This window comes from Cebus imitator, unplaced genomic scaffold, assembly GCF_001604975.1.
Source record: "Cebus imitator isolate Cc_AM_T3 unplaced genomic scaffold, Cebus_imitator-1.0 Scaffold97, whole genome shotgun sequence".
NCBI lineage: Eukaryota > Metazoa > Chordata > Mammalia > Primates > Cebidae > Cebus > Cebus imitator.
Window position 1 is genome coordinate 390674 of NW_016107412.1, and position 23669 is coordinate 414342.

The following is a 23669-nucleotide window of genomic DNA, read 5'->3' on the forward strand; positions in this document are numbered from 1 at the left end:
TAGTAGAGACGGGGTTTCACCATGTTGACCAGGATGGTCTCAATCTCTTGACCTCGTGATCCACCCGCCTCGGCCTCCCAAAGTGCTGGGATTACAGGCTTGAGCCACTGCGCCTGGCCCATTTTAACTATTTTTAAGTGTATAATTCAGTAGCATGAAATACAGGACACTCACATTGCTGTATAACCATCACCACCATCTATCTCCAAAATAGTTTCATCTCCACATACTGAAACTCTATACCCAGTAAATGCAAACTCCCCATTCATCTCTCTTATTATTAGTTTTTTGCCACTCCTTGGGTCCAAATTACATATATCAACTCATTTAATCCTGTCGTAACTCTGCAAGGTAACTATCTGCCCTTTACACATGAAGAAACTGAGATTAAGCAGCTTGCTGGAGTCCACAGAGCTAGCAAGTAGCAGACCAGAATGAGAGCTCAGCTAGATCTGACCCCTGAACCCATGATGTTATACTCCTGTCTACTTCAGGGCCAAGTCTGAACTCACCTAAAATGCAGTAAGAAGAAAGACCCCTGTAAGGTCCCTTGAGTTTCCTGGGTAGATGAAGGCTGGAAGCCCTGTGTTTTGGGCCTAGTACCTGACATCACCCATCTCTCCCATATCAGATGAATGAGGTCTGTTTAGGCAGTGGTGATCTGGGGTAGTCAGTCCACCCTAAGCAGTGAGGGCTGTGCATGTGGCTAGAATGGATGCTCCTTCTATGATTTGTCAGCCGGACATGTCCAGGAAGGAGTGGGGGACCAGGTCTGGCAGTCCCAGCCTCTGAGGTGGCTCTTTATTCTGGGGGTGGTGGTGGGGGTTATGGGTGATGTCAGACTTGGGCAAGCTGAGGGCTGGGGCCAGGAAGTGGCTGGCAAGACAAGCTCTTGGCAGAGATAGCTCACTCTGCACTTGAAAACATCCATTGCTGAGCTGCCTCCAACTCCCAAGAATGGTCAAGCTGAACAGTGGGGAGAGAGGTGAAGGATTCTTGGCTGTGGAGACAGACTGCAGGAGTCTGACTGACAAGGCCTGTCAAACACCTTCCACCGGGGATCTGATTTGAAATGGAAGCTTTAGTTTCAGTTTCTGCATGAAGGCCTAGTATGGCCTCACCCCGTGGTGGCCTCATCTTAAACCTTCCTGTTTGTGCATGCAAATGTACGTGTATCCATGTGGGTTCAACACATTTAAGAATGAGGCTCTCTGTAGCTATTTCAGATCCAATCACATTAAACCCAGACAAAGATTTGAGGTGACTAGCTTGTGTTGTTTCCTGTCAAATTCCTTGGCCTTCTTGGAATAAGACTCATAAGGTTAGTTTACACAGCCAGGATGTCTTTCCCAGCTGGAGCAGGGTGGGGTGGAGAGTGATTGGTGCTGTGCTACTCCCAGTTTGGCGAGTAGGCAGTTACTACAGAGGGGCCCAAGCTGGGGAGTCTATGGCCTTTCCCTGAATATTCTCCCACATCTCCTTCTAGGGCCCTCCCTGCTGCCCTGCCCTCTCCATGGGAATCACCCCAGATTCTGCTTACCAAGTCCACCATGATCTCTGCTATGTCCACCGTGTGCTTTAAAGGAACACTGTTCTGACCTCAATGCTCTGCCAAGGGAAAGACTATAGACTGCTTCTTTGAGCAAGGGGTGGTCACTGGTAGGACCCGAGGTGGGCATCTTTAGCCATAGACTATAACAATTGATTTATATGTTCAAGGAAATAAATGAAAAAGATGGAAAATTTCCACATAGAAATGAAGCTGACCAAAAAAAAAAAAAAAAAAAAATTAGCAAACCTGCTGATGGGGACTTTGGCTTTTTCAGCAGCTGTGAGCCTAAGGAAGTAAACACAAAAATACAACCTTGGTACTATGACCAAAAAAAAAAAAAAAATCAGCTGGAAACTCCAGACTTGAACGATGAAATAACTCATTTTAAGTGTCCAAGAGATAGGTTTAATATAACTTTAGCCATAGGCAAAGACAGGATCAATGAACAGGAAGACAGAGGATAAAATACATGCGTGACTGATCACATCCTTAGAGATGTCCCACAATTCCACATGACTTACCTGCTGGCACCCAGGGTTCCTAATAATATTATTCTCTCCTGTCCCATGTCTCCTCTACATCCAACTTATTCTTTACCCACATAAAAATGACGGCTCTCTGCTGCCCCTGGCTCTTCTGGTTCTTGGCGCTTCAAGAGCCACAGTTTAAGGTACAGATGTGGCCAACTCCAAGAATTACACCACACACAACCAGTCCCGAAAATGGCACAGAAATGGTATCAAGAAACCCCGATCACAAAGATACAAATCTCTTAAGTGGGGGGACCGCAAGTTCCTGAGGAACATGTGCTTTGCCAAGAAGCACAAGAAGAAAGGCCTAAAGAAGACACAGGCCAACAACACCAAGGCCATGAGTGCGAGTGGCAAGGCTATCAAGGCCCTTGTAAAGCCCAAGGAGGTAAAGTTGAAGATCCCAAAGGTGTCAGCCACAAGCTCGACTGACTTGCCTACACTGCCTACCCAAAGCTTGGGAAACATGCTGGTGTCTGCATTGCCAAGGGGTTCAGGCTGTGCTGGCCAAAGGCCAAGGCCAAGGATCAAACCAAGGCCCAGGCAGCAGCTCCAGCTTCAGTTCCAGCTTAGGGTCTCAAAGGTGCCCAGGATCCTACAAAGGCTTTGGAGTAGATATCTCTGTCTGCCAACGTGAGGGACAGAAGGACTGGTGAGACCCTCACGCTGCCATCTGCATGGGACTGGGGTCCTCCTATGCTATTTGTACAAATAAACCTGAGGCAGGAAAAAAAAAATGGACTATTCTCTGTTCCCAAACATACTATGCCTATTCTTGCTTCTGTCTCTGCTCCTCATTCCAGGAAGTCTTGACTTCCATTTTTATCTAGTGGACAGAAGATCAGCTTCATCTTCCAAGGACAGGCTCAGCTATCACCTTCTCTATGAAGCCTTCCTTAGGCTTCTTCTGGTTCTTCCCTCAAACCCTTTTTGAGGTTCTGGGCAGATGGGGATTCCTCTAAAACAGTTATTAGCACCATATACTAAAATTACTCAATATGTCTATTTCTCTCCTAGAATAGGACTTCACCAAAGGTAAGGTACACATGTTATTCATCTTTTTCATCTCAATTCCTGGAATAATTCCTAGCATGCAGTTGGTATTAAATATTATAAGGCATAATGCAAGAACTAAACTTCTTTAGAGTCCACAGATGAGTATCTTACTAACCTTTGATAAACAAATACTGGTGAAACTGTGACTTGATGTTTAAAATCTCATTTGTCCATTTGTTCCTTTTCTCCACCACTTCAATGGAATATAAGTTCCATGAGGATAGGGGGGTGTGTGTGTGTGTGTGTGTGTGTGTGTGTGTGTGTGTTCTGTTCCCCATTGTATCCAAATGCCCAGCATATAGTAAATGTTCAAGAAATGAACACTGTATAACACTTATTTATTGAGGCTGAGCATGGTGGCTCATACTTGTAATATCAGCACTTTGGGAGTCCGAGGTGGGAGGATTGCTTGAGGCCAGGGGTTCAAGACTAGCCTGAGCAACACAGTAAGACCCCATCTCTACAAAGGAAAAAAAAAAAGCCATGTGTGGTAGCACATTCCTGTAGTCCCAGCGAATCGGGAGCTCAGGAGGCTGAGGTGGGAGGATGGCTTGAGCCCAGGAGTTTGAGGTTACAGTGAGCTATGACTGTGGCCACTGCACTACAGCCTGGGTAACAGGGCAAGACTCTGTGTCTAAAAAAAAAAAAAAAAAGTGAAGGGGACAAGGGGACAGCTGGCTACCCAGTTTGGGCACTTTGCGTCTGCTGACAATGGGACCCCAGGAAGCAGACAGATACCCAGAGCAGAGGGGAGACGCTGCAGAGAAACTTTGAAGAATAGCCTACTAACTTAGCACACACTCTGGAGTCCAGTCTTTTCAGTTTAAGTCCTGGTTTTAGTTATTTAAGGGCAATGGAAGTAACTGCCCCATGTGCTTTTTGTGAGGATAGACTAAGATCTACAGCACAGAGCACGGGATATTGTACCCACTCTACAATGGTTATCTTTCACTGTATTGTTTGGCTGTGAGTCCAGCCTGAGTTTGTCTTCTGGTTTGGTCACAGATTGCCCTGTTCCCTCTAAGGCCTTTGGGCTCCATCCCTGGCCTCAAACATCTACCAAGTGCTAGTAGTTTACGTGTCTCTTCTCATTTGACTCTTACCACATACCATGAGGTTGTTACTTGTACTGGTTACAGTTGAGAAAATACATGCTCAGAAATGCCAAGTGACTTGCCCAAATGAGAAGAATCAAAATTTTAAGGTAAGTCCTTTTTGCTATCCAAGGCTCATGGCCCCAGCCTGCCTTGCCCAAAATCACCCTTGGCTGAACCAAGGCTAGAACCTAGGTCCTCGGGACCTCCATATAGTGTTATTTTCACTTCCCAATGAAGAGCAGTGTTCTCACTGATCACCACCAGTGTGCTTCTTGCCCACAGGAAACTGAGGACCAGAGTCCACAAACCAGGCCTTGTGGCCTCAAAGCCCTTGGCCTTCCCACTGTGCCACCACACAGGTTACGCCTTGGCAGTTCTCAGTACAAGGAAACTGTTGTTATTATTATTAGGCATTGCCTGGCTTGGCTTTCAGGCCTAAAAAGAACTCAGCATGATTGGAAGACCCACAGCTCAGAAGCCCCGTTCTGAAGGCTCCTCTTAACTGCCAATGGGGACATTGCTCTTGCCCCTTCCCCTGCCATTGAAATAGCTCTGTGGCCCCAGAGGGAGAGGGAGGAAAGGGCCCCTTAGCGCACACGTTCACATCCAGGTTCTTGGGGGCTTTCCTTTGTCTCCTAGGCTCTCCGAACTCTAGCTGGAGCCAGAGAATCTGTTTCTCATTAGCTGTACTTTTGCTGTGAAATGAAGTGCTCTTTGAACCTGTGGGAGCAGGAAAGCCATTTACACCCTTGAGAAGACAGGGACGTCAGCTTTGCCAGCACATTCCTTCGGCTCCTTTTATCTCCTAGGTGGAGCTCCTGGTGGTGGGCAGGCAGCTGCTGCTGCCACCTCCCCTGGTGCAGCCATGGGGAAAGATGGCCTGTGGAGTGGGCAGAGAGGAAAGTGGGGGATTGTGCTTCTCTCTCAATTGGGGTAAAAGAAGCCCATTCTGACTGGAGTTATTTGCCCCCTTTCCCAGCCTCCACCTTGCTCCTGATAACCTCCTCTGTCCCAGGTGTCTTCAATAAAACCCCCAGAAACCATCCCATTCATTCATTCATCCATCCATCTATCCATCCATCCATCCATCCACCCATCTACCCATCCATCCATCTATCCATCCATCCACCCATCCACCCATCCGTCTACTCATCTACCCATCCATCCATCCATCCATCCATCCATCCATCCATCCATCCATCCCAGGAGCAACTTGTGGGTCCAGAGATTCAGAAAATGTGAGAATGAACAGAATCCTTCGATACAACTCATTTCATTCCCCTTTATTTTATCTATGGACAAATCAAAGCCTAGAGAGTTAACTTGTTCTAGGACATAGCACACTTTTAGATTCATTTTACAACTACTTATTGAGTGCTTTTTATGTGCCAGATTTCCCCCAGCCCCCACTGGTGGTACAGTGTAAATATTACTGTGAAAACATGCACGTGTCTCAGCCCTCATTATTATTCTAGTGAAGGGGGCAGATGGTGAACAACTGAACAATTATATAAACATGACAATGTCAGTTGATAAATCCTTGGAGAAAACAACAGAGGTGTCGAGAAGAGTGAGTGGGAGCAGGTAATGACTTTAGACAGGGTGGTCAGGGAAGGCTTTCTGGGAAGAGGACATTTGAACTGGAACCTGAATGATGACAAAGGGCTGGCCCCAGGAACATCTGAGGGTAAAGCCTTCCAGGCACGGAAGAGGCTGGTGCCACAGTTCTGTGGTAGGAAAGAGCTTGCTTAGCTTGCTTAAGAAACAGAGAGAAGACCAGGATGGCAGGAACAAATGTGCAAGAGAAAGAGTGGTGGAAGATGAGGCCAGATGGTTCAATGCATCTTGGAGGGTCTGGACACCATGTAAAGAGCTTTGGCATTGTCTAATTGGAAGCCATAGAGGGTTTTAAGCAGGGGATTGATGAAGTATGTTCCCAGGCAGATCCCTCTGGTTGTGTCAAGGGGTGGCAGGGGCAACGTACCCAGAGGGTGGTGGGTTGGGGTTGCCTAAGTAGACTAAGTAAACAATGATGGTGGCTACCAGCATCTCTCCCTTGACTCTTGATGGTGTAGCAAGGTGGAGAAAAGAGAGCAGAGTCAGAAAATAATATGGAGATAGAATCAGAGAGTCCACATAATTTGCACGTGGCTTGGATACGAGTTGTGAAGGAAAAAGGTGAATGGAGGGTTTTAGGCTGAGAAATCTGGGTTATGCCCCTCAGTGAGACAGAAAAGGCCTAGGGAAGAGTAGATTTCAAGGGGGAAATCAAGAGTTCTGTTTGGGTGGATTAAATTGGAGATGTCTCTTAGATACTCGGACAGTGCCAAGGAGTCAGATGGATGGAAGTCTGGAATTGGTGGCTGAGGCCAGTTTCCCACAAGGCTCCACCTATACCCAGATGCCTCACAGGGGTGGGGAGGAAGTGCTGGCTCTCAAAGGGCTGTCCACTCTGGGCAGCTGACTCAAGGCTGCTAAAAAGTCACTGCTAGTCCCCTGAACCCCATTTCTAGGCCAAAGAGGTGGCTTTGGAGCTGTCAGCATTCCAACTGGACCTTCCTTCTGGAGTCCCTCCCTAGTAAAAGCAGACCTAACTAACAACTCCAGAACTGAGGGTGGGAGTAGGGGATGTGAGATATGGGACTAATAATGAAAACCTATGCAAGGAGTCTGCTTGTCTTGGTCCTGAGCTTCTTCATAAATAATCATCACCTCAAATTCCCTGCATACTCTGGCAGATCAGCAGCATGGGTCCAACTAGCTCCATTTCATTGATGAGAAGATGGAGGCTCCAAAAATTGAGAGACTTTCCCAAGGTCACCCAGATGATGAATCCAAAACTCAAACCTGAGCCCTCTGACATCACATCTACTGCACTCTGCTCAACAGTAGTCCATCTGCCGCCAGAAAGGTCTTATTTTAAGACAGCCAGCAGCAAGGGTTGTGGAGCCAGATCACCAGGGTTCAACTCCTGACTTGACCACTTGAAGGTAATGTGACCATGGGCAAATTAGTCAACATCACTTGCTTCTGTTTCCTGACTATAAAATGGGGACAGAAAGAGTGTTGACTTCAGAGGATCAACATTTATAACGTGCTTAGAACAGTGCAGGAAGGGCTATACATGTGTTGGCTACCACTGTGCTCATTACTTCACATACAGTGAACAGAGACCTGGGGACTGCCTAGTATCTGGAGAGAGGATCCAGCCCCCTCATGTAAGAGATGGAGAAACTGAGGCCCAGATAAAGGAATGGAGCCAACCTCTTAGGCAAGTAGGGCCCAAGAATCTGGCTGGTGGAGGAACTCTCCCTACTTTCTGAAAGTCACCCTAAGCCAGGCTATTTTTTCTTCAGGAGACGGACTTCCAAGTTCTATACACCCTTAATTCATGTGGAATTTCAGCTCTGGGCTCGGCTCCCAGGAGGAGCCCCTCCACCCCTTTATGAAAATAGAGTGGAGTCATTCGGCAAAACCTCAAGCTAATGCTTTTAAGGAACTGGCAGGTTGAAACAGGAAACTGTTCTAAGTAGAAACCACAGAAACAGCACATGCTTGCGGCTGCCGGCTGCCGCCTGGATCCTTGCCGGAGGCCCCGGGGATGGGGGAGCTGTAGGCTGTGCCACGTGAGGGGGCCTCAGGAACCTAGCCCTGGTGCCGCTCACCGTACATGGCCATGTGACAGCAAACACCACGTCTTGTGGGCATATTTTAAGATCAAAGCAAGGTAGGGTGGTGACCAACAGGCTGCTAGTATTAGACACAGAAAGCTAGTGTCCGAGCAAACCCCTCCTTTCTGTGCAAGCCCCTCCTGTTTGAGACCCAGAGAGGGGTAGCAACTTGTCCAAGTCATCCAGCAAGGAGTGGTGAAGCAGGATATGCATGTGCACTTTCTAGCACCTAATCTAATGCTGTTTAACAACAGTCAGCATATATCCTGCCACTCATCCATTCACCTCTTCCAAAATAGGGTAATTTTTTGTTTTGTTTTGTTTAGAGATAGGGTCTTGCTATGTTGCCCAGGGTGGTCTCAAACTCCTGGGCTCAAATGATCCTCCTACCTCAGGCTCCCGTGTATCTGGGACTACAGAAGGGTAATTTTGTAAGAGCATAAATTCCAGGTCAGAAGACCAGAGTTCAATGAAGACTGCCTACTTCCAGCTGAGTGAGCTTAGGCAAGTTACCTAACCTTTCTGTGCCTCAGTGTCTTTTTCTCCTCTTCCTGTTAATAAAATGAAGGACAGTAACATTACTTACCTAATAGGATTTCTGGAAAGATTCCATGTGATAATCTATATGAACCACTCCATATAGTGTCTGACAAATAGTAAGAGCTCAATACAGTTTTTATTTTTTTCATGTATTAAATGCCCAGTAAATGACAGCCGTGTTGTCACAAAGAGATCAGCCAAGTGTGGGGAACAGAGAGAGTAAATTATGACATGTCTAGAAATGCCACCAGGGAGGAAAGGATGTCATCAGAACCCCAACCCAGTTGAAGGACCTGGCCCCAGGGAAGAGGCAGATGCTGAGAGGAATGGGTGTGCCAAACATTTGTCAAACACCTCTTTCGTGCAGAGAGGAGAACCCCTGCTCAGGGGTTTCTTTATACCACAGCAGGTTTTCTGCTCTTTTTGAGGATGATCCCAGTAAAGCACGTCCTGGTTTCCCGGGGGAGGGGACACAATGCACAGGGTCATCCCCGCTCCAGAGCTGGGATGCCATCTGAGGCCATGAAACAGGATTTAACTATTTCTTATGAAACTTGGCACAAACTTTTGCTTTCAGTCTTTAGAACAATTCCCCACTCCCCCACTCCAAAGATGCCCACGTCCTAATTCCCAGAGCCAGTAAGTAGACCACTTTGCATGCCAAAAGGGACTTTGCTGAAGTGATGAAGAGAACAATCTTGAGACAGAGAGATTATCTTGCATTCGACACATGGGCCGATGGGTCGGTGAAATTAGGATGCAGAAGCATCAGAGTCAGAGGAGATGTGATGACAGAGGCAGAGGTCCGAGTGACCTGAGGCGGGGCCATAAGCCAAGACATGCAAGCAGCCTCCAGAGATGGAAAAGATCAGGAAACAGGTCCTCCCCTAGATCCTCCAAAAGAACCAGCCCTGTTGACCCAGCCTAGACTTCTGACCTCCCAACAGTAAGATCATAAATTTTAAGCCACTAAGTGTATGGTCATTTGTTATAGCAGCCTCAGGAAGCATATACGCTTAGTCAACCTTTAGTCTGACCTTGGTCATTGTAGCCCTGTCCTCCACTATGTGTAGTTTGAGTCTTATTTGTTGCATAATCCCCAACATAAGTAAAATCTCTCCTGAGCATGACATAGAAGGCCCTGTTTGCTCTGGCTCCTTCCTGGCACATGCCTCTTTTTCATCTCTTTTCTATCCTAGGAGAGGGTCTTGGAGAAAACAGGAATATGTTAGGTGTGCCATGTGAGCTCTAGTCTTCATATTTCCCATGAAATATTCAATAAAGTCTAGATAATAATAACTAGTAACTTAGTATAGGTTCTTTCTGGGTACTTAGAGGGGATCTGAACTCTGTATCCGTATTGGCTTTACAGTGTCATGCCCACAAAATGTGGCATTACGATCTGGCTGTTGATGACAACAGCTCTCATCTCCTATCTCCAGCCCTCCCCAGTGCACCTGAATCAGTTTTTATTTTCGTGTATGAGAGCCTATGTTTTGCAAGGGGGAGGGTGCTGGGATAGGGCGTGGGTTGGAGAAAAGAAGCTTGAAAGGGACAAAATGGATCTGGACTTGGCTAGTCTCTGTCTGCATTACATCCTCAAAGGCCAGGAGGGCATTAGTGGAAAAATCTGATGAAACTATTTAATGGCAACAGTGACTCTTGTTTCAGCTGGACTGGCCTCTTAAGTGGTTCCCCCCACTTACTATCAGTCCCCACTCTTACTATCCCACAACCCATTCTCAACAAAGCACCCAAAATACCTTCTACAGATAGAATACAGAATCAGTTGCAGTCCCTTCCCTGTCTAAAACCCTCCAAGGCTTGCATTGAAATTGGAATAAAAATTTTTTTCCTCACCTGTTATTTTAAGTTCAGGGGTACATGTGCAGGATGTGCAGCTTTCTTACATACGTGGCCATGGTGGTTTGCTGCACAGATTATCCCATCACCTAGGTCTTAAGTCCAGCATCCATTAGCTATTGTTCCTGAGGCTCTCCTTCCTCCCATCCTCCACCCTTCAACAAGGCCCAGTGTGTGTTGTTTCCCCATGTGTCGTGTTCTCATCATTCAGCACCCACTTATAAGTGAGAACATGTGGGATTTGGTTTTCTGTTCCTGGGTTAGTTTGCTAAGGATAATGGCTTCCAGCCCCATTCATGTCCCTGCAAAGGACATGATCTCATTCCTTTTTATAGCTGCATATTATTCCATGGTGTATATGTACCACATTTTCCTTATCCAGTCTACCATTGATAGGCATTTAGGTTGATTCTATGTCTTCACTATTGAGAATAGTGCTGCAATGAACATACACATGCATATATCTAAGTAATGGGATTGCTGGGTCAAACGGTATTTCTGCCTCTAGGTTTTTGAGGAATTGCCACACTGGCTTCCACAATGGTTGAACTAATTTACACTTCCACCAACAGTGTAAAAGCATTCCTTTTCCTTCACAACCTCTCTAACACCTTTTATTTTTTGACTTTTCAGTAATAGCCATTCTAAGTGGGATAAGATGGTATCTCATTGTAGTTTTGATTTGCATTTCTCTAACGGTCAGTGGTGCTGAGCTTTTATCCATGTTTTTTGGCTGCATGTATGTTTTCTTCTGAGAAGTGTCTGTTCATGTCCTTTGTCCCTTTTTAATGGAGTTGGTTTTTTTTCTTACACATTTCTTTAAGTGTCTTGTAGATACTAGATGTTAGACCTTTGTCAGATAGATAGATTACAAGAACTTTCTTCCATTCTGCAGGTTGTCTGTATACCTATAACCATCTGATCTTTGACAAACCTGACCAAAACAATTAATGGGGAAAGGATAACCTATTTAATAAGTGGTTCTGGGAGAACCAACTAGCCATATGCAGAAAAGTGAAACTGGAACCCTTCCTTATACCATATACAAAAATCAACTCAAAATGGATTAAAGACTTAAGTATAAAACCCAAAACTGTAAAACCTGTAGAAAAAAATCTAGGCAATACCATTCAGGACACAGACATGGGCAAAGGTTTCATGATGAAGATGCCTAAAGCAATTGCAACAGAAGCAAACACTGATGAGTGGGATCTAATTAAACCAAAGAGCTTCTGCACAGCAAAAGGGTGGAATGAAGTTCAATTGCCTATTTCTCCAGCTTCATCTCCCATCATGATCCTATGTGCTTCCTGTGCTCCAGCCATACCAGCTGTCTCTGAGCCCAGCTCATACCAGCTCCTTCATGTCTCAGGGCTTGAGCTCCTGCTCCTCTTTTTAACTGGAAAGCCTTCCCTCCAGACCATTGCATCTTGGTTACTTCCTATGATTTTGGTCTCGGCTGAAACATCAGTTTCTCAGAGAGGCTGACCTTGACCATGTATCTCAGTTTGGGTTCCTGCCAATCAGACACTGAAAAAAACTTGGTATAGGTGGATTATTTGCAAGGCCATCTCAGGAAGTACAAGGGGTTGGGTGAGTCAGGAAAGTGTGACACAGATAGGTGTGTTAACAGGGTGTGTTACTGAGTTGGTTACCCCTGAGGGAAACTGAGGCTCAGTCTTGTAGGGAACTCCTGAGGTGTCATGTGGAACATGCTTCTGAATTGTCCCACTAAGAGATAGAGGAATTGAAGTATTTATCCACGAACTCTTGCCCTCCTTGGTTGCCCCGTGGGGTAGTCAGTCCCTGTGTGTGTTCAGAGGACAATCCTGTGGCACCAGAAAGCCTTCAGAAGGAGAAGAGGAGATGCAGGGGGACAATGTCTGCATGCCTGGGAACTGACCATAGAAAGTGTCAGTGAGCTCAATGGTGGGCCCAGGAGACATGGGGTGCAGCTACGCCATCCTAACAAGTGCTTAGTGCTTCTCCACCCAGGCAGTTTTATTTATTTTCCTTCTGAACTCTGTCTGAAGTTTTCTTGCTCACTTATTCAGCTATCCATTTGTTAATTGTCTGTTCCCCCTACCCACAACTAGATGATCAGCTATACAAGAACAGGGACCTCTCATTCTTGTTTACCATCTTCTTTCAAGGCTTGAGAGCAGTGTATGGCACAAAGTAGATCCTCAATAAATATTAGTTAAATGAATGAGTGAATGAATGAATGTACTACTTCATGGCATAGGGGCAAAAGCATGCTTCCAATTCAGCAAACAGTTGACTCCATGTGGACGATAGACATGGGTAAGTTGCAGGCAGAGCCAGTGGGAGAGGGGCTGATACCTATACATAATTACAAACGGTAGCCTGGGTTTTGTGGGCAGATGGAAGGCACCTTCAGAGGATCCTCCAAAGTAACTGGGAACTACACTGATGGGGACTGAAGTCCTCCTATTACATATTTAGGAAATTTCAAGCCAGGAGTCACTGTATAAGTAAGAGTACTGATGTTTGTACAAATACTTCCTCTTTTAATAAATTAGAGTGGGTTCAAGGTTACCCCCATAATGACATCACTCTCACTGACTTGTAATCCAATCTATTTTCTTGAGTGAGAGAGAAAAGGTTGAATTTACAGCATGCACTTGCTCAGCAGGCATGTGAAGCATGATCCATTTTGACTGTGCTTCAGTAGGGCTTGTGTTGAAGGTCATTGGAATCCCTTCTTTTCCATTCACTTGCTGGGTGACCTTGGGCAAATGATTGTGCCGCTTTGAGCCTCAGTTTCTTCTTTCTTCATTACGAAATGAGAGTGATAAAATTACCCTATAGGGCTGTAGTAAACCTTAGTAGTACTTAATAGTGTGTCCTAAACATAGGCAGTCATTCATAGATAATGACTGCTTTCTATAATATTACTACTAATGATCATGAAGTGGATAACAATGGTAAAGGCTTAGATTTTCATGAGGGTAATGCACAGATGCTAGACTATTTCTCTGGATAAATTATAATTGCCCTTGAGATCACAACACATCAGCACTAAGGAAGTCATCTAGTCTACTGCCCTTAGACAATGACATTGCCTAAGACAAAGAATAATCATCGTAATGGTGGCTACCATTTACCAAATGCATATCTTGAGTATATTTCATCCCATGGCCCCAACTAAACTTGCTGTGACGTGGCTGCATCAGACCATATAATGGTTGGGTACCATTAAACATGTGCTTTAATTGGTTCCCATCACTTTGACACTTGGCTTACTGAGCAGCCACCTGAGTATGCTGTGGCTTTGCATGTGTTTCTGCCTTTGGAGAGAGAATGGGCTAGACATGCAGATTCCAGGATCTTCCCATTTCAGCTGATTTTCTCATCATGAATCAGCAGACTGGTATTCTGATCTCCATTTGATTTCCTACATAACTTGATGGGAGAGGATGAATTGACAATGTGTTCAAGAGGATTCTGGTCTAAGTGTTACTTAAGGTTCCCATCTCACTTTTTTAGACAGTAATGTTGTGGGTTTGCTTAACAAGTATCCCCACCTGAATGGTGTATTTGCTCATGATTTGCTGATAAATTCAGGTTCTGGCATCTCTTGAGGCACAGAAACTGTGATGTAATAAGTGGGTGTTGTCTTACAATGCTAAATTTGTGGTAATTTGTTATGAAGCATACAGAACTAACACAGATCTCAAAGCCTTCCTTGTCTTTCCTTTACCTACCCAGCACATCACTTGCCACTCTTCCTTTTGCCATGTTTTGGTTTCTAGAGTGCCCTCTCTGGTGGCACAAACTGTACCTCGCCTGGAACCCATCTTCTACTTCACCTGAAAAACTCTGTCACCTTGTAAGTGTCACCACAAACATCATTTTCCAGGATGGCCTTTCCTGACCCCCTGGACAAGGTATGTCACCAGATGCACAGTCGCAGAGTCCCTGTGCTTTTCTCTCCATGACACTCACCCCAGTGGTGATTGCTTGTCACCTGGCTATCTTTCCTGTTGGCCTATGAGCTACATAACAGCAGGGCATATTTGCCTCATCCACCCTGGCATCCCTAGTGCCCAGCCCAGCTCCTGGCACATAGTTGTTTCAGTGAAACAATGACTGCAGTGCCACACAGGGGAAAGAGTCTTGGGTTGAGAATCAACAGCTGCCCTTTGCTGTGTGACTTCAGTTCTCTGGTCATTACAGCTTCAGATGCCATCCCAGGACTGGGATTCAGGACACTTAGGGGTTGGGGGCATCTTCACACCCAACTTTAGTGGGTGACCTAGAAAAAGTAACTTCTTTGTGACGGCCCCAGCTCCACAATCTATATATCTGGGATGGAGCTGCCAGCCATCATTTCTGAGGAAGCTGACAGACAAGTGAGGTCATATCCAGGAAGTTCTCAGAAAGATACAGCTTCATAAAAGCCTATGATCAGGCTTTTAGATTCAGGACACAACCCAGGCTCTTGGCTTGTCCAGCAGTGATGTCAAGGCCAGTTGAGGTAACTGCCAAGGCTGTGGGGCCTTGCCAGCAAATACCATGGGGTGCTACTCCCAGCCTATAGACCAAAGTCTGTCTTATGTCTAAAGTAGATACAGGATCAAGACCAAGTATGGAGGCTTGGGGGCTAGATCCCTCATGGCTAATGACAAAGCCCTTAACAATGCTTCCAAATGTTTCCAAATATATTACCAAGAGACAAGCCACCAGAGGCAGTAGCATGATGTAGAGGCCATATGGTGCGATATTTAGAACTCAAGGCTCTGAAAGCAGGCCACCTACACTGGAAAACCAGCTTCACTGCTCACCTTGCTGTGAACCAACAATTTCCCTGGGCCTTAGGTTTCACATGTGTAAAATGGGGAACAATTATAATGCCTATGTGCAATGTTTTGAAGCGATTGAGAAAATGCATGTAAAGAGCTTAACACAGTGAATTAGCACAGCAAAAAATGCTTAATGCATGCTTGTTATTATTGCTATTATTATTGTGTTGTTTTGTTTGTACTAAGTTCCTGTAGAGATGCAAGCATTTTCACTTGCTTAATATGAACGGTGAACCTCTGTTTGGGATGTACTTCCAATGAGATCTTATTCTTTCATTAGATAGTAAAGCAGGGACCCATTTGTGGCCAGATCATGGTCTTTCTCAAGACTCCATCCCCAACACTTAGGACAGTGTCCAACACACAGCAAGGTTGCTGAACCAATGGATTTGATCAGATCTACCCAAGAACTCTGGAGGCCCTGGTTGTTATTGGTGCCATTTTCCAAATGAAGAAGCAGAGTACCTTCACCATTTTGCAAATGAGGAGTAGAGTACCTTCACCATTATTGTGAAGTTACATTCTCACCTGCCTAACTCCAAATCCAACCCTTTCCACTACCGTCGACTTCTTGGTGACTCCCCACACTAATCTAGCTCAGTAAGATGGTGCAGGCAGCAGAGTAAAGTGGTAGGACCATGGGCTGTGGAGCCAGAAGGACAGGTTCAAATCCCAACTCTACTGCTTCCCAGTTCTGTGACCATGGATGAGTCATTCAATCTCCCTATGCATCCTAATTTTATCTGAAAAATGGGGATTAACATGTCTACATATTGTATGAGGTAAATCTTATTGCCCGCTTGACAGATAAGGATGTTTCACACAGGTGAGCCCAATCACTAAAGATCATAAGGTTCCTGAAGGTGAGAACCATGTTCATTTATTTCACCAGATGTACTTAGAACTTACAGATGGAAACCATATTTATTAACCATCCACTAAGTGCCAGGCAATGCACTGGGGGGTTTTATGTATACTGTTTCATTGAATCCTGTGATCAACTTTATAAAGCTATTTCCATAAGTCTTACACTACCCATTGGAAAAAATCAAAACAAGACAAAAACCTGAGGTTCAGAGAGGTTAAAAAAAATCATCTAGGTCTTCACAGCTGATAAGTGATTCAAATTCAGGATAAACTTCAAAGTCATGCCCTTCTCCCCATGCCATGGTATCTTTCAGTAAAGCCTGCAACTGGGGCACTGGGGGAATTGGCTGATCCCTTTACACAGTGGCTGAGAATGGGGGGCAAAGGCAATGGAAGGAAGTGGCTCCCAGATTTCCAGCTCTTGAGAAGTCTAAATCTAATGCCATGAAGCAAAGCTTGATTGAAGGGGATCACAGCAGCAGCAGCATCAATAGAACTTTATCTTGCCCAACCAGGATATGTCAAGGGGCAGGACGGAAAGAGGACAGCCATATCACACAATTGTGATGACGCATAGACCTTTCTTGGGCAAAATGCTGCTCAAGTCCCGAGGGAAACAGCATGAATACCTCATTGTACCCATGGAGGAGGAACTAACAAAGACGTCTTATCTTCTAGCTTCCTATTCCAGGATCAGAATTATCTCTGACATTCTGGGATGTTGTGAGTTCTCCTCTGGCTGTCTGGGTCCAAGAGAGTGGTACCTAGTAGCTGGCTCTTGGTTTCTAACTGATGTCTAACATGGCTGGTGCCTGGTGGAGCTCAGTCTTTGCCATATGTGTGGCAATAACCTTAACCTATTCATCTCTGTGTTCCAGTGTCTGGCATAAGGTTTGGTGTAGGGCCCAAATTTATAAAACGGTGAACCAAGCCCAAAAGTTTGGCCAAGTGCAAATGGCTGAAAGCTTATGTGATGCTCTTGGAGCCCTCAGTGTAGATATCTCAGATGCGTCCAGCTAGGATGCTGAATGATAAGAGCTGGTGGAGGGGGGCGGTGTGGATTTTGAAGTAATGGGCAGTGGCCTTCATGAGGACACTCTGGACAAAGAGGGGCATTATAAGATCACAGGGCCAAACTTAGTCAAAGCCTGGTGGAGACGACAGAGATTTACTCTAGGGAAACTAAGGACTGACAATTATTCAAAAGGACAAAAAGCCGGCTGGGTGCAGTGGCTCATGACTTTAATACCAGCACTTTGGGAGGCCAAGGTAGGCGGATCATGAGGTTAGGAGATAGAGACCAGCCTGACCAACATGGTAAAAGCCTGTCTCTACTAAAAATACAAAAATTAGCCAGGTGTGGTAGCAGGTGCCTGTAATCTCAGCTACTTGGGAGGCTGAGGAAGGAGAATCGGTTGAACCGGAGAGGCGGAGGCTGCAGTGAGCCGAGATTGCACCCGCTGCACTCCAGCCTGACGACAGAGTGAAACTCCATCTAATAAAGAAAAAGGACCAATAGCCAGGGCTGAGCCAAGCAAAGTGCCAAGACTCTAAAGGAGATACGATCTGAGTGAGAAAAGGTCCAGAACGAAACAGACTGTCTAGGGCCATTGCTTTCATGATCCGTACGTGTATGAAGCAGCTGAGTCCGCTGCTTTAGAGGGCCTGGGGTGAGTGGACAGATGCGATCCCTCATGTGGTGTCTGAGTGTCAACAGCTTGGAGGTCTCTTTGCACGTGGGAGCAATTGGAAAACTTCCTGAGCCCTGATTAGGCCGGTTAACAGTATGAGTAGATACACACATGCAGGATATATCTTGGAGGGTGTTCTTAGCCTATGGGGCCAACAACCTCATCGCCTCTATTGTCTCAACCACCCACCTTTATCTCCAGGTGCAGGGGAACGTGGGGAAAGAGTATGGGTGGCTGCTGTTTTGTACACATCCCCAGCTGCCCCAGCCTTTGCGCATGTGACCCCAGGGACAGGGCAGAGACCCTGATCCAAGCTTAATCAGGTCTCTTCCCTGGGAACTTGGAATGGGTGATGGAGGAGCAGAGAAGAGACAGACAGACAGATAGACATCGCCCTGGGGGGCTGGCCCTGTGATGGCTGTCATGCTTCCTGCTGTATGGGTTTGAGAAGCAGCAGAACCTCATCTGCAGGGACAGAGAAGGATAAAGATGACACACAGAGTGGGGCTGAGATCAGAGATGAAGAGGAAGTCCTGACAGTGTTTCCTGATTCTAGGACATTTCTGGATTTATTGTTGCCTTTGGATTCCACAAGACATTTCCCCCTAGGTCTTGGGCTAAATCCCCATGGGACCATGCTTACACTGGTATCTACTACTTGTTATCAAGGGGTTCTTCCTAATACCCTGTGTGTCACTCATGGCCTTTGACTCCTCAATTCAATGTTGCTTCTTAGGGTGGATATGGTCTTCAGCATCCATTCTACTCTCCTTCCAATGTGCCTACCTGTTCTGAAAAGATCACAAAAAGCTAAATCCATATACCTAGGCTTCTTGGTATAAATCATAAGGCTCCAGGTATGATTTAGGTTTCCCAATTAGGGGCACTTGCACAGGATTTGGGAGTGGAAGTGAGAGGCGGTCACACTCCATGTGCCTCCACTGCCAACACTGGCTTCTTCCGTGGGAGTATTTACTGAGACTCTGGTTTCTGGTCACTGGTTCTGTGTGTGTTGAGGGGCAGGACAGAAGACATTTGCTTTTGGCAGTCTCCTGCATCACCACTCAGATGGAGTGGGTTCAAGCCCCACATCTGCATTTCTAGCTGTGAGACTTTGGGTAAGTAACTTATCCTCTCTGTGTCCTAATTTCCTCATCAGCAAGAGGGGGATAGTGGCGGCACCTACATGACAGGGTAGCCAAGGTAATACATGTAAAGTGCTTAGGGAAGTATTTGGCACACAGTAAATTCTCAATCAATGCTAGCTATTATTACTATCACTACTATTAGCAATTCAAACCCATAATGTTGCAGTGGGAAGCAAAATAATTTGTATCAATGACCTAGTATAGGCTGGGACATCATTCTTGTTTTTTTGTTTGTTTGTTTGTTTGTTTTTTCTCTCCCCCAGCGTCTCTGCAAATCCAGCACTGGAATTTGATGGCTCTGGAAGTTATGATCATCTAGGAGGGGATCTGTCTTATTCCCAACATGACAGATCTTCAAGCATCACCATCAGCTGACTGCCCTGAGGCCTCCCACACTGACTCCTGAATCACGGTCAGCAGGCCCTAGCAGCCAGAGGGGTCACTGGGGGTCACTGGGCTTCCTAGCCCACAGAGAGGCTGGTGACATTTCCATCCTTTTATGAGCTAATACCTTGGGCTCCCACTCATGTCTGGGAACTTGAACCACTCCAGCCTGCACCCTTATGTTGGTTTTTTGACAAAGCAAAGAGAGCTTAAGCTGGCTGGTCCAAAGGCAGAGAAAGGGACCAGGACTTTCAGAGGAAGAGGCCCAGAGGCAGAGGGATGGGAGCAAGAGGCTCCTGCCCAGGAAGCTCTATTGGTGGGCAGAGGATTTCTTAGAATCAGAGTTAGAACTCCTGTAGTTCAACCCTCTCATTTTATTGTGTTTTTATTTGTTTAATAATTTTAAAATCTGCTTTATCGAAATATAATTTACATGCAATAAAGGCATCAGTTTTATGTGTTCAGATTTCACGTGTGAAATACTAAAGGACTAATGGATACACCCATGAGACCACTGCCAAAATCAAGATATAGAACATTTCTATCATCCAAGAAATTCCCTGAAACCCCACTGTAGTCATCTCAGATCCCAGACAATCCCTTATCTGCTTTCTGCCCCTATAGGGTAATTTGTCTTTGCTAGAGTTTCATATAAAAGCAAATTACATGCAACTGGCTGGTTTTTCTCAGCATAAAGTATTTGAGATTCATCTATATTGCTGCTTGTATCAACAGCTTGTCTTCTTTTGTTACTGCATACTGTAAAGTACTTACCCCATTATTTTGATAATATTATCCAACATTGTGGATTCACGTCAGACAAACACAGTGTTAATGCTTTGTATAATTTTTTTTTCTCTGAGACCCTACAACGATCTTATGAGATCATGAATGGGAAAACTGAGGCTCAAGAGTCATAATATGATTGTCCCAAAACATGCAATGGGCAGAAAAAATTAAAACCTACATTTGAACAAGACAATCTGACTCCAGAATCTTTGCCCTTAAGAATCATGCTCTACTGTCTCCCATTTTACAGACTGAGAAACAGAGACAGGAATGGAAACAATCTGACCAGCATTATATTGTATTTCAGCAGAATATTTTTGAGAATCTAAGGGCTTAGATTCCTAGCATATCAGGTGGCTTCCTTTGAAGGGGGCCTTAAGACCCCACCAACGCCTTCCTTACTTGCTTGAAACCTGTGTATTCTTTAAATGCTCTCCTATTATTTTTTCACTAAACATTTACCAGCTCGGGGCCAGGCATACCAGTAAGCAAGCAGACAGACCTCTCTGAACATAAATCAATGGGTCCAAAACACCAGCCACAGAAAAACAGAAAGGGGGGAATTGCAAACAACAGTTCAGGATTTTTGTGTGTGCTAAATTCAAAATGTTTACCGATGGTATAGACTCAACAAGCCAACTGGAGCTGAGCTCCCAATCCAACTGATTTTTATATAACAGTCTTAATAGGTCAGCTCGGTCTTACAGACTGTCACATTTATCACCCAAACCTCAAAACAACCCATGAGGTTAGGTACTTGTATTCTCCTCTTTGCTAAAGAGGAAACTGGAGATTGGTAAAGCTAAGTGATGTCACTGAGCCATTCTTCGGGATCTTTCCTATACATAGTCTGATTCTGAAATCCTTTTTCAAAGGAGATGAGGGAGCCATATTTCTTCCTGTCCACCTAAATAGTGGTTTCAGAGATGGTATTAACTACCACATCTCCCAATGCTCGTCTCTACTTCCCATCCTTCCTAGAGGTCAGGCTCAAGCCTCTGACTCATTCTGAGAAATGGACTATGAGCAAAGGGGTCGAGACGTCACTTCTGGGCAGAGGCAGGCTAAAGCTGATCTGCCTCCTCCACATTGCTCTGCTTTCTTGCTGTGATGATTGTGGAGGCCATGAGCTCCAGAAGGTGTGGTGGCCAGATGGAGGAGGACTGCCCAACCCATATCAGATCTCACATTGTGACATCTTCCTGTGGTAAGCCACGGAGATTTCCAGGGTCTGTGTGTTGCAGCAACTAATTATCAATTATCCTGGTAGTAATACAGTCATCATAACCACAGCCACCACCACTTGCTTAATGTTGAGCTTGTACCAAGCTCTGTACTAAGCACTCCACATCTGTCAAGTCCTTAAATTTTAGTAGCTTACCTGCAGACTTATCAGATGTGTGGTTTCAGGGAAGGGAGGTGGTCTGTGTTTGTTAATAACATATGAGGGAAAGACTATCACTGGGAGATAGGATTTTCAGCCCTAAGCAACTCTACTCCCAGAGATAACACCTGCAGAGCCACAAGCCTGACAAATGCCTGCTCCTATGAGTGTGGACATGATGTCACTAAGTAGAATGCAGATTTACTTCATCAATGAGCAAGAAACACAGCATTCAAAGAGGAAAAAGAAATTGACGGGTGGGATCCTTCCCTGTCCTGTTGGCAAAGACAGAGCACCAAGATGAAGCTCCTGCTGCATGACTCTGAATCTGAAGAAAGTGCTTTCTGATTTCCAGTAAAAATGAATCCCCTCCATTTATTCCCTGTTGGCTTCCTGTTGCCCCTAGGAATGACATCCTGGGCTCCCAATGTAAGTTCACAGGCAGGGTTAGGCTTTGGTGGAGGAGATGTGTGAGCCAATTATTAATGCATGAGTAGGAATTTGTCAGCCAGATAAGGGAAAACAGAACATTCCAAGATAAAAGAACAGCAGGCAAAGACATGGGCTTATCAGAAGAGAGGAGTAAGCATGTTTAAAAATGATCAAAAAGCTCAGTATTGCTGAAACACAAAGTGTGCGATAGAGGTCAGGCTGGAGACTTAGGTAGTGAGGGAGGCTCTCCTGGTCCAGCACAGCCCAGGATCTCCCAGGTGAGTGGGTCTAATCCTGCATACAAGTAGAAGCCCACTCACCTGAGGATAAAAGCTGAATACTCCAGCCTAACTTTTCTTGTATAATAAAGGTTATATTTTCTTTCTGATCTGCTCATTCTTTATTATTTCTTAATTGGTTCTAAATGTTGGCAGGAAAGAGGGGATGTTACTTATTGTGTCTGATATGGGTTTGGCTGTGTCCCAACCCAAATATCATCTTGAATTATAGAACCCATAATTCCCAAGTGCTGTGGAAGGGACCTGGTAGGAGATAATTGAATCATGGGGGTGGTTTCCCCCAGGCTGTTCTCATGGTAGTAAATAAGTCTCAAGAGATCTGATGATATCAGAAGGGGTTTCCCCTTTCACTTGGCTATCTTTCTCTCTCTTGTCTGCCGCCATATAAGATGTGCCTTTTGCCTTCCTCCGTGATTGTGAGGCCTCCCCAGCCACTTGGAACTGTGAGTCCATTAAACCTCTTTTTCTTTATAAATTACCCAGTCTCAGGTATATCTTTATCAGCAGTGTGAAAATAAAGTAATACAGTGTCCCTTCAAAGACCCCAACAGTGGCTACTACATTCAACTCCATTTCACAGACGACGAAACTGAAGTTCAGAGCACTGAAGTTACTTGAATCTGCTCTTATCCATTACCGATATCCACCTGGTCCACACAGGTGTGGCTGCACCAGCTGTTAAAATATTCAGATATTTCTGTGTTGGTTAGTAATTAGCTGCTGTCCTGATCCCCCCACCACCACCTCTACCCTGTGATCTAAAAACTAAAAGGATAATATCAGGCACAGCATGAGCTTTTTGACTCTGCTCCAAAGCTATAATTTACTAGTTAGTTCCTGAACCATGTCAGTTGTTAAATATTTTGAGTATTACCCCTAGTTACATGGCTGATGGATGCCAACATCAGTTTGAACCCAGGTGTAGCTGGTTCTAATTCCAGTGCTCTTTTCATGCTATGAGTCACATCAAGCCCAGAACAAGTGGAGAATAGTCCTGCTGCCCGCTTCACATGCCAGACCACTATGGAGTCTAGAATTCAGCTTTGAAAGACATACATTGAGAAAGATGCTAAATCCCTGGAATTGTCCAGAGGAGAGTGACAGAGATGAAGAATGACTTGAAACCACATCACTTAAGGAAATGCAGGCAGCATCAGGGATGTTAACTTGGTTAAAAGAAGATTCAGGGGACATGAGAACTGTCTTCTAATATTTGAAGGGCAGTTGTGTGAAGAGGGTTAGACTCAAAGTGGAACTTGCACCAACAGGTGTGATTACCAGCCAATTTGGTGCTTGTTCATTCACTAGGTAAATAATCTCTGGACAACTGTTTGGTGCAGGTGCTAAACTAGGCCTGAGAGGTACAACGTTGAAAATGAATAAGGAGCTGCCACTAATGGGGGAGATGGGCACATCAACAGATGATTACAGCACGAAAATGAGAGGTGATGGACAAGCTTGGGGAATGGAACACTGAACCGCTTTGAGGGACTGGGCAAACTCTTGGAGAATAAGGGTTTTGATAAGAATCTTAGAGAAT

The 23669-nt window shown here is 45.2% G+C and overlaps 1 protein-coding gene and 1 long non-coding RNA gene across 6 annotated transcripts in view; both read right to left on the bottom strand.

Annotated features, from left to right (window-relative positions):
* The window catches only part of LOC119472376, a 15862-nt gene extending 10245 nt beyond the window's left edge, over positions 1–5617 (bottom strand). Inside the window, exon 1 of the long non-coding RNA XR_005201518.1 lies at positions 5603–5617. This is a non-coding gene — a long non-coding RNA (uncharacterized LOC119472376). The remainder of the gene's footprint in view (positions 1–5602) is intronic.
* SYN3 (synapsin III) overlaps positions 1–23669 on the bottom strand; it is a 493419-nt gene that overhangs the window by 179692 nt on the left and 290058 nt on the right. The gene's annotated exons all lie outside the window — the stretch shown is intronic.